This window comes from Triticum urartu, chromosome 6, assembly GCF_003073215.2.
Source record: "Triticum urartu cultivar G1812 chromosome 6, Tu2.1, whole genome shotgun sequence".
Lineage (NCBI taxonomy): Eukaryota > Viridiplantae > Streptophyta > Magnoliopsida > Poales > Poaceae > Triticum > Triticum urartu.
In genome coordinates this window covers 234,666,377-234,680,213 of record NC_053027.1, presented here as the reverse complement: position 1 = coordinate 234,680,213, position 13,837 = coordinate 234,666,377, and positions in this window count along the sequence as shown.

Here is a 13,837-nt window from a genome sequence, read left to right as displayed (position 1 = left end):
GAGCGAGGCATTGGGCTCTAACTGAACCCGAGCGATTGCACTGCAGGCTATGCGTTACTGAACCCGAGCGATCAATCGATGGCTGTTAACTGAACCCGATCGAGCGATTCCTTCACTACTACTACTAACTAAAGCCGATCGATGCTGCCTCTGGATGAACAGTGAGCGTTGCGAGGGGGTTTGTATGAACAGTTCCAGGTGGGGGTGGATGAACAGGACCCCGTGGTGTTGCCTTTGGATGAACAGGACCCCGATTGATCGAGCCGGTTGGGGCTGGATGAACAGGACCCCATGGAGGGCTGGATGAACAGGACCACCCCGTGGAGGGCGGGACGAACAGTAGACGGTGGAGGGCAGGATGAACAGTAGCCCGTGGAGGGGTGGTTGAACAGGAGCCCATGGAGAGGGCTGGTTGAACAGTAGCCGGTGGAGTAGCGCACGGTGGAGGCTGGATGAACAGGAGCCCGTGGATGAACAGTCGCAGGTGGAGGCTGGAGGAGGTCGACGGTGGATGAACAGTAGCTCGTGGAGGCTGGAGGGGGTCGACGGTGGAGATGAACAGTATCCCGTGGACTCCCGTTTTGCGGTACGCCACACCCCTCCCGATGAAAACGACCCCCGTTTCGACCGTAGCGCTCCAATACAAGTCCGTTTCCTCCGTTTTGCGGTACGCCACACCCCTCCCGATGAACAGGACCCCCGTTTCGACCGTAGGAGGTCCGTTTCCTCCGTTTTGCGGTACGCCAGACCCCTCCCGATGAACAGGATCCCGTTTCGAATGTGGCCGGTCGAACACAAGGCCGTTTCCTCCGTTGTGCGGTACGCCAGGCCTCGTTTCCATCGCCTGTTCCGTTCAAGCCCTCCCGATGAACACGACACATTCCGTTGCCTCCCCATGAACACGACACATTCCGTTGCCTCCCCATGAACTTGACGCATTCTGTTGCCTCCCCATGAACACGACGACGACGCTGTTTCTCCGTTCCGACCCAGCCATGTACACGAGCCCTGGCCGTACGTATGCACGAGTAGGCGTTCGAGACCCCGCCCGTATGTACACATACGTGGCCGTATTTTCTTTCTTGCACCCTGGTCGCTGTACATACATGTACATGCTACGTGCGCGCCTCTACTATGACACATGCGCGCCTCTACATCGACAAGTATATATGTACGTACACGTTCGCGACCAGAATGACAACACTACGTACGCTTCGACCAGGTGGGTCCCGACTGTCAGGCACTTCCTTGCGTGCGAAGATGTAGCTGGTGGGTCCTAGCAGTCAGTGGGGCGAAATACAGTGGCCCGTCCGGTGGGTCCCTGCCATTAGGTGGAGGAATAATTATTTTGCATGTAATAAGGAGGCACTTCCTTGCTGCGGCCGTGGACCCAGCTGTCAGCGTCCCCACGTACAGTCCACGTCCGATGGAAGCCGTTCCTTGACCACGCCGCGCCGAGAGCACCAGGGCGGTGGACGACGGTGAGGCCTAGGAAGGGGACGACGTGGAGCCAGGGAAGACGCGGCAGTGGATGCCCACGCGTAGAGGAGTACGAGGGCACTGGTTCGCTGCGGTGTGAGGCTGCCGTCGCCGCAGAGTAACAAGGGGTGTGGGTGAGTAGAGGGATGGCCTGGCCAGCGGTGGGAGTAGTAGGCGGCGGTGAGGCCTCCGCCGCATCGCAGCCGGCCACGGTAGGCAGGAGCACTAGGCATGACCGGCGCTGGTTTGGGCGGCTGGAGCACCAAGACCAGAGGTTGAAGAAGCACTACGGTCGTTGGATGGACATCGTACGGTCACTAGAGCTAGAATCGTGCATATTGACTAAGTTGACAAAGCCCTCCGTCCTCGTCAACTTAGTAGGCCCACAAGTCAGCCTGCCACTATACTGGGTCCCAGCTAACAGGGGGAGTATTCATTTTTTTGTGCATAATAAGGAGGCACTTCCTTGCGTGCAAAGATATAGCTGGTGGGTCCGAGCTGTCAGCGGCGGTAACGTTTTTTTCGTGAAATACGGAGGCCCTTTCGGTGGGTCCCTGATGTCAGGTGGAGGAATCATTATTTTGCACGTAATAAGGAGGCATTTCCTTGCGTGCGGCCGTGGACCCAGTTGTCGGCCTCTCCATCTAAAGTCCACTTCAGATGCATGTCGGTCGTTGACCACGTTGACCAGGCCGTGCCGAGAGCAGCAGGGCGGTGGACGACGGCGAGGCCTAGGAAGGGAACGACACGGAGGCAGGGAAGACTCGGCAGTTGTTTCCCACGCGGAGGGGAGTACAACTGTACGAGGGTTTACTGGTTCGTCTGCCGTCGCTGGAGAATAAAAGCAGGTGTGGGTGTGTAGAGGGATGGCTAGGCCAGTGATGGGAGTGCGGTGGGGCGGTGAGGCCTGCGCGACAGCATAGCCGGCCGCGGGGAGGAGGGAGAAGGCAGTCCCGCCGGCGCTTGTTTGAGCGGCTGGAGCAGGAAGAGCAGAGATTGAAGAAGCACGACGGCCGTTGGATGGACATCCAACAGTCACTGCTTGTGCGTCAACCTTTTTTTAGGAAAGCCTCAAATCTATGGAAAAAAGCATACATCCCATCTGCCATTATTTCTAATAATTTTCAGCCCATTTGCTAATTCTTAAGGTTTTTTTGGAGCCCATATTCTTTTTGTTAGCATTACAGCCCAAATTGTGGCCACGGTTAAAAAATTATATGAAATTTTGCATATTTCGGTGTGGTCCGAACTGTTTTTAATCCCAAAATTTCGACTCACATTCATACTGATTTGAAAAATAAATGTATATCAATATAAAATCCAACAAATTCTCCATGCATAAAAATTAATGTAATTTAAAATCTTGAAATGAAAAAAAAGATATTTGAAACTAATTGTCGGTTTGATGTGTTTTAAAAATGTACAACCCATTTCTCATTACTGATGGGCCATTTTCTCGGCCAGCCGAATGAAAGCTCTCCTCGTCTTGAAAGATTTGCAGCCCAACAGGCCTGACAAAGCGACTTACTTGGCAAATCACAAAAAAACTGGGCTGTGGCCGTGGACCCAGCTGTCAGCCTCTCCACGTACAGTACTCTTCGGATGGAAGTCGTTCCTTCACCACGTTGACCACGCCACGCGGAGAGCACCACAGTGGTGGACGATGGCGAGGCCTAGGAAGGGGACGACGTGGAGCCGGGGAAGACGCGGCAGTGGAAGCCTGTGCGGAGAGGAGTACGAGGGTTCACTGGTTCGGCTGCGGTTTGATGCTGCCGTCGCCGCAGGGCCTGGCCAGCGGTGGGAATAGTAGGGGGCAGTGAGGCCTCCGCGGCAGCACAGCCGGCCACCGGAGGCAGGAGCATGCGGCATGACCGACACTGCTTTGGGCGGCTAGAGCAAGAAGACCAGAGGTTAAAGAAGCACTGCGGCCGTTGGATGGACATCGTACGGTCACTGGAGCTAGAATCGTTCATATTGACTAAGTTGACAAAGCCCTCCATCCCCGTCAACTTTGTTGGCCCACAAGTCATCCTCCCACTATGGTGGGTCCCAGCTAGCAGGGGGGTATTCATTTTTTTTGTGCGTAATAAGGAGGCACTTCCTTGCTTGTGAAGATATAGCTGGTGGGTCCGACATGTCAATGGGGGGGACATTTTTTTCGCAAAATACAGAGGCCCTTCTGGTGGGTCCCAGCTGTCAGGTGGAGGAATCATTGTTGTGCGCGTACAGTCCACGGCCGATGGATGTCGTTCGTTAACCAAGTTGACCAGGCCGCGCCGAGAGCACCATGGCGGTGGACGACGGCGAGGCTTGGGAAGGGAATGACACAGAGCCGGGGAAGACTCGGTAATGGTTGCCCACGCGGTGGGGAGTACGAGGGTTTACTGGTCCAGCTGCCGTCGCCGGAAAATAACAGGAGGTGTGGGTGAGTAGAGGAATGGCCTGGCCAGCAATGAAGTAGGGTGGGGTGGTGCGGCCTGTGCGGCAGCACAGCCGGCCATGGGAGGCGGGAGCAGGCAGTCCCACCGGAGCTGGTTTGGGCGGCTGGAGCAAGAAGATCAGATATTGAAGAAGCAGCACGGCCGTTGGATTAACATCCAACAATCACTGCTACTAGAATCGTTTGTGGACTAAGTTGACAAAGCAAAAGTACACGTCAACCTAGTAGACCCACAAGTCAGCCTCCAAATCTGTCCCAAACAGCATACAGCCCGAAATTTCTAGCCAGATTCAAATTAAATTTAAATCTAAATATACCTTAATTTAAATTCAATGAAATTTTACCCGCACAAAAACAATGAAATTTAAAATATCAAAATCCGAAAGAAAACAGTATTTTGGAACTAATTGTCTGTTTGTTGTATTTTTTCATTTTACAGCCCATTTATTATTACATATAGCCCATTTCTTATTACTTATAGCCCATTTTCTGGGCAAAATGCATCCCTCCTCGTCTTGAAAGATTTCCGGCCCAGCAGGGCATAGAAAAGCAAGTAGGCCTACGTTGGTTATTCTGCAAAAAACAAAATAGCTGTCTAGCAATTTTCAGAAAGGAAAAAAACAAACTGGGCTGGTCATGTGCTAAACATATGAAATAAAAGCCTGGGCTAGACGGGCCATGGGTCCCGCACAACCCAGTTGATACCCTTCTCCGTCCCGAAAAAACAAAATTATTGCGTGCGCTGCTGGGTCCCTACTATCATCCTCACCATGTACAGTCATCTCCTTATTCCTCTCGGTTGTTGACCATGTTGACAACATCGGAGGGCGGCGCTGCGGTGAGCGAACCAAGGCGGAGGACGATGGCAAGGCCTCAGACGGGAACGAACAGGAGCCGGGGCAGATCACAGCCAGCCGTGGGAGGCGGGAGCAGGCGGTCCCGCTGGCGCTGGTTTGGCTTTGGCGGCTCGAGGAAGAACAGACTGAAGAAATGCGACAGACATTGAATGTCAATCCAACGGTCAAGGTTGGCACAATCGTTTGTTGACTAAGCGGACACCAAGTAACATACTTTTTTATATATAGGAAGAAAACTGCGAGGAAAATGCGTTCGAATGCCGTCCTCCTCACAGGGAACGTTTGCCACATAAGTGACTAGCACCCTTGGTTTTCAACCGAGAGGTCTTGGGTTCGAGTCCCAGGAACTCTCAATTTTCTCCTCCTTCCTTCCTCACAAAAAAGGGAAAGAAAATCAAAGACTTGGTAAGGCGTACAGAACAAGCTAGTGTACCAGTAATGAGACGTTGCCGAGTTTTAGAAAAAAGAAAGACGTGCTCCTGTAGCTGGTTTGAATCCAAACCTAGACTATGACTATATATGGTGCTATGCTACTCTGCAAGTAATGAAACTGACATATCCAACGTTCGCTTCTCCTCTTCTCTACTTACTCTGCCTAGCATCAGAAGCTCTGGCCACAACAACTATGTCCGCTGGCTGCTCGTCCACCTGCTCTTCAGCAGGCAACAACCAGATATGCGCCAAGTCGCAACCCGTACCATCGCCTGTGGGTCTCATCACACCCTCGCCGGCACGCACACCGAAGCCGATTGCTCATCGCAACCCGCTGCCGTTGGTGTGGTGCCACTGCTGCAAATCACGCAGAGTCATCCGTCGCGTCTCAACCACAATCCGCAACCCTGGCCGAGTCTTCTACAAATGCCCGAATCATGGGGTAATAATATGTTTAAGTGTTGTTCTGCTGCTTTCAGTTGCTGATTTTTTTAATAGTTTGGTTGATGATATACCAATTTGATTCGTGTAGAAAAGGGAAGATTCGTGTGATTTGTATTTCTGGGAAGTTGTTGATGTGGGGGAATGCAACTATGCTGATTATTTGGTTAGCCGAGGAATCCCAATACCAGCAGGTTGGGGTGTTGGACAAGTAACTGAAGGAACGACAGAAGAGGAAGATGCAGAGCAGAAGGTTAAAGATGCAGTTCCTCTGATCATGGCCAAGCAACAGCTGCTGAACGACCTTGACAGCAATGAGGAGATGAAAGAGCTTGTGAAGATAATGGGCAAAATCGATGTGCTCTGTCGGATGATTGTCTCTTTATTTGCAGTGTATGTAGCACTCGTGATGTATTCAGTGGCTACGACATGAGCACTTTGCTAAAACTAGTAATGAATGAAACCTGTGTAGCAGGCTAGGCGTAGTGTTGTGAACATCTAATGGTTTGTATTAATGGAAATCAGGGGGTATCCCGTTTTGCTCATATAAATAAATAAATAGCAGAGGCCCTGTCGGGTCAGCTTTGTTCTCATTCGAAGACGTCGAGCAAATTGCAGTCCAACAGCAAACTATGTCATCAAATTCAAGTTTCACAACCAAATATGAGTACAACTAAACAATAATGTCATCATGTTTTAGTTGTCATACAATCACCAAACACAAATCAGCATACATAACAAGTGATGTTCTCACAGCAAAATACTAAACAACATGTTCATCAGGTTTCAGTTTTCATAGCAAACACAATTTCACATAGTAGATAAAAAACATCTTCTGACAGGCAAATACGACAAAAGCAATGTAATCATCATCCGCAGTAGCAGCGTCAACATCTTTGCCATGTGTATCAGTCTGAATCGTAATTCCCCACGGTGTCATCTTCTTCTTCGTCCTCAACGTCCTCGAACATTGGCTTCTTCTTGATCAACTCTTGTATGTCCACAGCACGTAGGCAATCTTTTCGCTGGCGTCATTGATGTGATGGTTCTCAAAGATATTAGGAACATCTGTGTTATCTTGTACATCAGGAGCAGTGTAAGCATCATCTTGTTGTGCAACTTCATTAAACAAATTCCTCTGCTCAAACCTTTGCAATACTCTCCAGTCATCGCTACATGCAAGTGTGTCTTCCAAGAAAAATATCTGTGTTGCTTGATTTGACAAAATAAAAGGCTCGTTGGTCTGGTACGCCGCCTTGACATTGATGGATTTGAAATAATCATCAGCTCTGGGTTTTGCGATCCTGGAAAACAGGTTATACCAACGACAGCACAACAGAACCACACACCGATGATCCTAGAAACTGGAGATATACTGCAACTGAATAATGTCTGTTATGTTAGCATACATTTCAGTTGTCTCTTTGTCATACGTATCCATGCTCATGATGGCACTGTTTTGTGTCTTCCTGCCTTCGTCTCGTGCAAGGGTGTTGTAGCGCACATCTCCAACAACGCAAGATTCATAATGTCTTACCCGAGTATCAGGACCCATTGCTAGTGAGTAAAGGGCATCATCAACTGCCTACCCATCCTCCCGCATCTTCTTAACCTATGGTTAGAAAATAGACAAGCTGATCATCTTATGTACTCAATATATTAAAAAAACTGGCAGTGCACTTCAAAAGCTTACATGGTTCTTGAACCATTTCGCAAATCCTGCCATAACCAGTTTGTCAATGTTTCTTGGATTTTGCGGCAGTAACTCCTCTTTGTAGATGCTGCACAACATAGTGATCGCGTCAAACATCTAAATATATAAGAATGTGCTGCAAGTTTAGTAGATTACGATGTATAAGCTACAGTACTGCACTTACTTGATATAAGATAGTATCTCAGGACAATTATTCAACACATACCAAACGATTTTGTCCAAATCTTTAGGTTTGTCCTCTTGTCGACTCTTCCCTATAACTCGAACAAAATAATCGAAAACATTGAGCCCGGGATTGTCTTCACCCACCTCTTTGCTAAGTTGATCAGCTGTTTCAATGTCTTTTGAGCAGAATGTCAACGCTTCTATAGCAATGTAGGCCTCTACAATGGAACCCTCAGGTCTAGCTCTGTTCCTAACATAGCCCTTGAAAGTGCCTAGCCGCCTTTCAATAGGGTACATCCAGCCATACTGTACTGGACCTCTAAGTAGTGCCTCATCAGGTAGATGAACAGCCAAATGCACCATCACATCAAAGAAGGCTGGAGGATATATCTTCTCAAGGTCACATAGGATAGTTGGTATCTTGTCTCTAAGACGCTCCAAAGCATCTATCCTGATATTCCTACTGCAGAGTTCGCTGAAGAATTGTCCCAACTCTACAACTGCTCTGTATAAGTCAGGGCGGCCCAATCCTCTAAGGATAACAGGTAAAACCCTTTGAAGTAGGACGTGGCAGTCATGAGTTTTCAACCCTTGTACCTTGTTTCCATCTGCACTCACTCTCCTTTTAGGGTTGGAAGCAAATCCATGTGGGAATCTCACATGTGACAGGACCTCGCAGAATTCTTTTCTTTTTACCTTGTTCAAGACGTACATAGCTGGTGCCATATCCCGTGGTTTACCTTCATCTTGCACCTGCAAATCCTTTCTGATACCCAGGTGTGTCAAATCAATCCTAGATTTTAAGGTATCTTTCATCTTGCCTTCAATATTAAGAAGTGTGCCAATAATGTTGTCACATATATTTTTCTCGATGTGCATCACATCAAGATTATGCCGCAGATCCAAATCTTTCCAATACTCCAAGTCCCACAATGTGGACCTGCGGGTAAACAATAATGTCTCTTCTACCCTGCCACGCTTCCTTTTCCCGCTACCATTACCAGGATGGTTCCCTGGTGTAATATGCCTGACCTTCTCTAATTCCACTTGCAACTCATCAGCGGTGAGCCTCTTTGGCGCATCACGGTTTTCATGCTTTGCATTGAACACATGTCTTCAGTATTTTCTAGGATGCGGCTTGTCCTTGGCAAGGAAACAACGGTGTCAAATGTAACAGATCTTGCTAAGTATTGCGTATGACAGTGGATTCCTGTCACAGCGAACACATGCATTGTAACCATGTGTCGTTCGCCCTGACATAGTGCGCAAAGCCGGATAATCATGGATGCACCAAATTATAACAGCATGCAGAAAGAAATCAGCTGGTGGGCTGCTATATAGGTCTCGAGTGAGAACACCCTTCCATAGCTCTTGAAGTTCCTCCACAAGAGGCTCCATGAACAAATCAAAATCCTTTCCAGGACTTTTTGGACCAGGGATGAGCAAGGCCATCATGTAGTTTGATTCTTCGGTGCAGACATTTGGAGGCATGTTGTAAGAGATAACAAGCACTGGCCACATGCTATATGTGGCGCTGTGGTGGCCAAATGGGTTAAATCCATCTGAAGCTAAGCCAAGTCTAATGTTTCTCGGGTCAGCAGCAAACTCTTTGTGTTTATCATTGAAGCTTTTCCACTCACTACCATGAGATGGATGGATCATTACATTCTGATATCTGTACTCTTGGTTCCTAGAATGCCACAGTACATCCTCTCTTGTTTCAGCATCATGAAACAACCACTGCAATCTTGGTGTAATTGGAAAATGTATCAGAACATTATGAGGAATCCTCTTCACAGCATCGCCATCTTTCCATCTTGATGATTTGCATTTCGGGCATTCACTTAAGTTGGCATAATCCTTCCGGAACAGAACACAATTATTTTTACAAACATGGATCATATCATATCCAATTCCAACTGCATGAAGGAAATTCTTCATTTTATTGTAGGTGTGTGGCAGCTCAGGCGCGTCTGGGAAAGATTCACGGAAAGCAGCCAACATCGCATCGAATGATTTGTTGGTCATCCGCACAGATGTCTTCACCTGAAGAAAGGTGACCATAGCTGAGAATACTGGCAGCTTATTTCCTGGGGTGACATCAATGTTGCATTGTTCCAACATGCGGGCCCACCATTTTTCTTCTATAGGTGAAAGTTCACGGAATGCGAGAGCATTAATTTCGTAGCATTGTTTAAATGTTGGTCAAAATCACTGGCTCCTCCACCACCACCTCCTCCTCCTATTCCACCTAAGCATCAGGCAGATCAAGATGGTGATCAGCTACTTCCACATAGTCAATAACATTGACGTTCACAGCTTCACCATGATGAACCCACCTAGTATATGTGACCGACATCCCATACAAGTGTAGATGATTTTGCCCAGTTGACTGGGGTCTTGTAACTGAATTCATACAACTGCTACACGGGCAGAGCACATCTGATTTCGGACCACCGTACTCAGCTCTGATAAAGTTCATGAAGTTTTCAACCCCCTTGACATATGCAGCGGAGAATCTTCGAGCAGAAGTTATCCAAGTCCTGTCCATCTGTTAGACATACAAATTAGTTCTTCTACTAGATATTACAGGAAAAACATATATGCTTTTTTATGAAGTTTAGAAAAAAATACCTAGGTCGATGTCTAAAGCTATGGCAAGATATTTGGACTAGCAGATCTAAGTAACGAAATATATGTAAAGCTCATTCAGCAAACATAGTTGAGTGCCAAATTATGGCAGGCTATTTCAGCAGTCAATGAGGCTGAGCACACAGCCATCGAACTATCGAAGGCCATCACAGCAACAAAGATCGAGTATAAAATGGTGTAGAGCTATTTCAGCTAACAGATTGGCTACTAGACCATGGCAATCTACGTCACAATAAATATATGGCAGGATATTTTAGCAACTAATCGGCCTTGGCATGCCATCTCAGCTAAGGAGATTGAGTGCAAAACAAGGCAAGGAAGCTTCTTAAGTAGAGCATATTGACAGTAAACTACTTCGGCAAACAGTGAGATTAATAGCATCTATCAACTAACATTCAGCGCTACACCGACATGAACGGGGCCTCAGTCTAGAATGCGGGTACCGTGGGAGAAGCTGACCGCCGTGCGTCTCGACACGAACGTCGCCAGCGGTGGCGGCGCTGACCACCGTGCGCCTCCATAAGAAAGTAGCCAGAGGTGGCGGCACGGCTAGAGGACGACAGTCTACGAGAGCGTACTGTGGGTGCGAGAGGATCGCCGAACCGCGGCACCGATGTATCGGCGCGGGGGGGGGGGCGGGTTTGGGGGGGGGAGAGGGGGGGGGGGGGACAGGGGGGGGGGGGGTTTGGGGAATATTATTGGCTAGTTGGCCGAAGGGCGGTTGAATCGGATTTGGGGGGAATTTTTGGGTCTGGGGGGGGGGAGGATTTTCGCGCGGTGGGCGGGGGGAGTTTGGCGCATGGTCGGTTTCTCCAAGTGCAGTCCCACGTGTGAGTGAAGAGGCAAGCCCAAGCGCGTTCCGTTTGCGTGAGCCGTGTGCAGGACCGAACGTGTGTGTGGTGCAATGCGACCGCGACAGGAGTGTTGTGAGTGTACCGCATTTTTTCCTTTTAAACTAGGTGCTTCGCCCCCTCAAAAAAAATCTGTTGCTGCACGCGATCCATCGATACTACTACTACTAATCCGGTAATCCCGACTAAAACGGCGCGGCCGGGTCTTTTCCCACGCGATATGCTGGGAGGTTGGCTTAGTTGTGTTTTTTAGGACGAGTAATGCTACACCTATGTAATCCTAGTTATGTAATTAACGTAATGTGAAACGTGTGAGCTGTTGATTGTAGATTGGGGGGAGAGAGGGGCCCACCACCATGAAAATCAAGGGAGGAGATAGAGAGAGGCAATTTACGTTAACCCTTTCGTAGGTTCCCGTAGATGTAGAAAGATGTGTCCATCCTGCAATATAGGTCGTCCGATCTATATCTAACGGATAGGAAGGAAATTATGACAATTTATCCGCACTCCTCTACACATTTGCAGATAAGGCTTTCCCTCGTTCATCGTTTTCTCCCACAAGATCTTGATCTTCCGTGCAACACACGGGCATTTTGCTAGTACTCCTACAATATGTCTATTATTGTGAAAGTTCATATACACCGGCCGAGATTAATGCAAACATGGCAGATTTTCATTACATTTCGAACTTTTATAGGACAAAAAATATAAAAGAAACCCGACCCTAAACCTATTCAATGGCGGCAACCGATGTCCTCCATCTGTGATCTCCATGTACGGGGGCGGGGTTCAAGACCCGTGAAGTGAAGGTGCGGTCTCCGACGAGGAAAAGTAGAACACAGGAGATGGACCGGCCAGTTGGCACACCATGCCCTGCCGCCTCCCATGCCCTACTCATCCTCGGAGGAGTCCCCGACCTTGGCAGTGCCGGACGTTGGACGGCGGCAAGTAGGACGCATGGCTGGTGGTGCTCCCGTCATCGGCCGCCAGCGTGGCCACGGCTTGTGCGGCGACTTGAGCGAGGGCGGCGACCTCGAGCTCCATCCTCGAAGACAAGCTCTCCCGCAGAGCATTTGCGCTTGCGGTCATGGCGGATGTGGTTCCAGGTAGGAGGACGATGCACTATGGTGTGGAGGTTAGCTGGGCGTGGGCGCTTTAAGGAGCGCATTTCGGTGAGGCCAAGCATCCAGGTGCGTCATTAAGTCGCCGGAGTTTGTTCTGCGGGCACCGAGCCTCTTAATGACGACATACGAATGGACGACATGAATGCGGGCAGCTGGCGCCGGCTGGGAACGCACCGCGCGACGGCGTGAGGGACGAGGGTTTTGGTGTGCCAGTGTAGTTAGCTGCGGTCGTGGCAACATTGGAGATGCCCTTTGCTCACATGCGATCCCCGGATGTCATTGAAAAAGCAAGACGACCCGGCATGGTCTCGGGTCCAGAGGATGCAGTTGGCCGCGCTACACCACTCCACGGACGCGTCGTGGCGCCCCGTGCATCCTCGACGAGCCGGGTGTTGGGGTGTGTTCGGATTGTGGCCAAAGTGCACCTTGCCAAAATTTTGGTCATGACCAAAAGATTGGTCTTTGTTTGGATGGTTGCCATTTTTTTGGCATGCCAATGAACTCTAGCCAACTCTAGTTCATTTTTCTTGCCAATGTCGGCCAAATCATGGCCAACCAATATCTCAACCAAGATTTTGGTCATGACCCAAAGATTGGACTTTGTTTGGATGGTTGCCATTTCTTTGGCATGCCAATGAACTCTAGCCAACTCAAGTTCATTTTCCTTGCCAATGTCAGCCAAATCATGGGCAGCTAATACCTCAAACAAAATTTTGGCTACCCAATGCTTTGATGGGGCAACCTTGGGCACAAACCGAACATACCGTTGGTCATGCCACAGCACTAACGCTACCCTCGGCAAACTGAAACCGACCGTGTCTAGCGACGATATGAGCGTGTCGCTCACCGCGGTTGCCGTGTCCAGAGGCGGTGCTGGAGCTGCACCCCGTTGTTGGCCCCAACGACCCACATGAACGGTTGTCCGTGGCGAGGAGGTCGTGGGCCAGCTCCTCCATTGGACTAGTCTGCGCTACGTCGTCCCGACGAGTGTGCCCCACATGTCTGTTTCCCTGTTTTCCCGGCCATATTCGAGTGTCAGTGCTCCGCGTTGCGCATTAGGCCTTTCACTATGTAGGCTAAGCGAGACAACTTATTGTTTATTTGAGCCGTTCAAGTGTAATCATGTGGCGTTTGCTTATTTCTCATTCCTCTCCAACCCTCTTCTCCATCGATCATGTCGCCCTCCAGTCGAGTCCATCCTCCCGCATGCCTCATTTGAACATTCCGTCGAGTATCATTCGCATGTACCCACCCTAGTCCTCTTTCAATAGATCTTCGGACCCTGAGATGAAATCGAGAGGGAACGAGTGGGGGCACGTGATACCTAAGGCGGATTCAAAATTTTGAACCGGTGATCATAGCATCCGCAAATCATATATAAAGGGTATTCAATGTTCGTTTCGTTTTTGAACGTACAATATACTCCCTCCTATCCTTTCTAGTTTACATATAAGTTTTATGTGTAGTCAAAGTATATCTACTTTGATAAAAAAAGGTATCAACATTCAACAACGCCCAATCAATATTGTTAGATTCGTACGTACTCCTAGATTTGTACTCGAGATGGTTTCCAATGTGACAATTGACAAGATTAATAGTACATGAGATGTATAATGTGAAAATTATATCATTGGAAACTCCTTTCACATACGAATTTGACCGTATGCTTTGTGTAAGTTGCA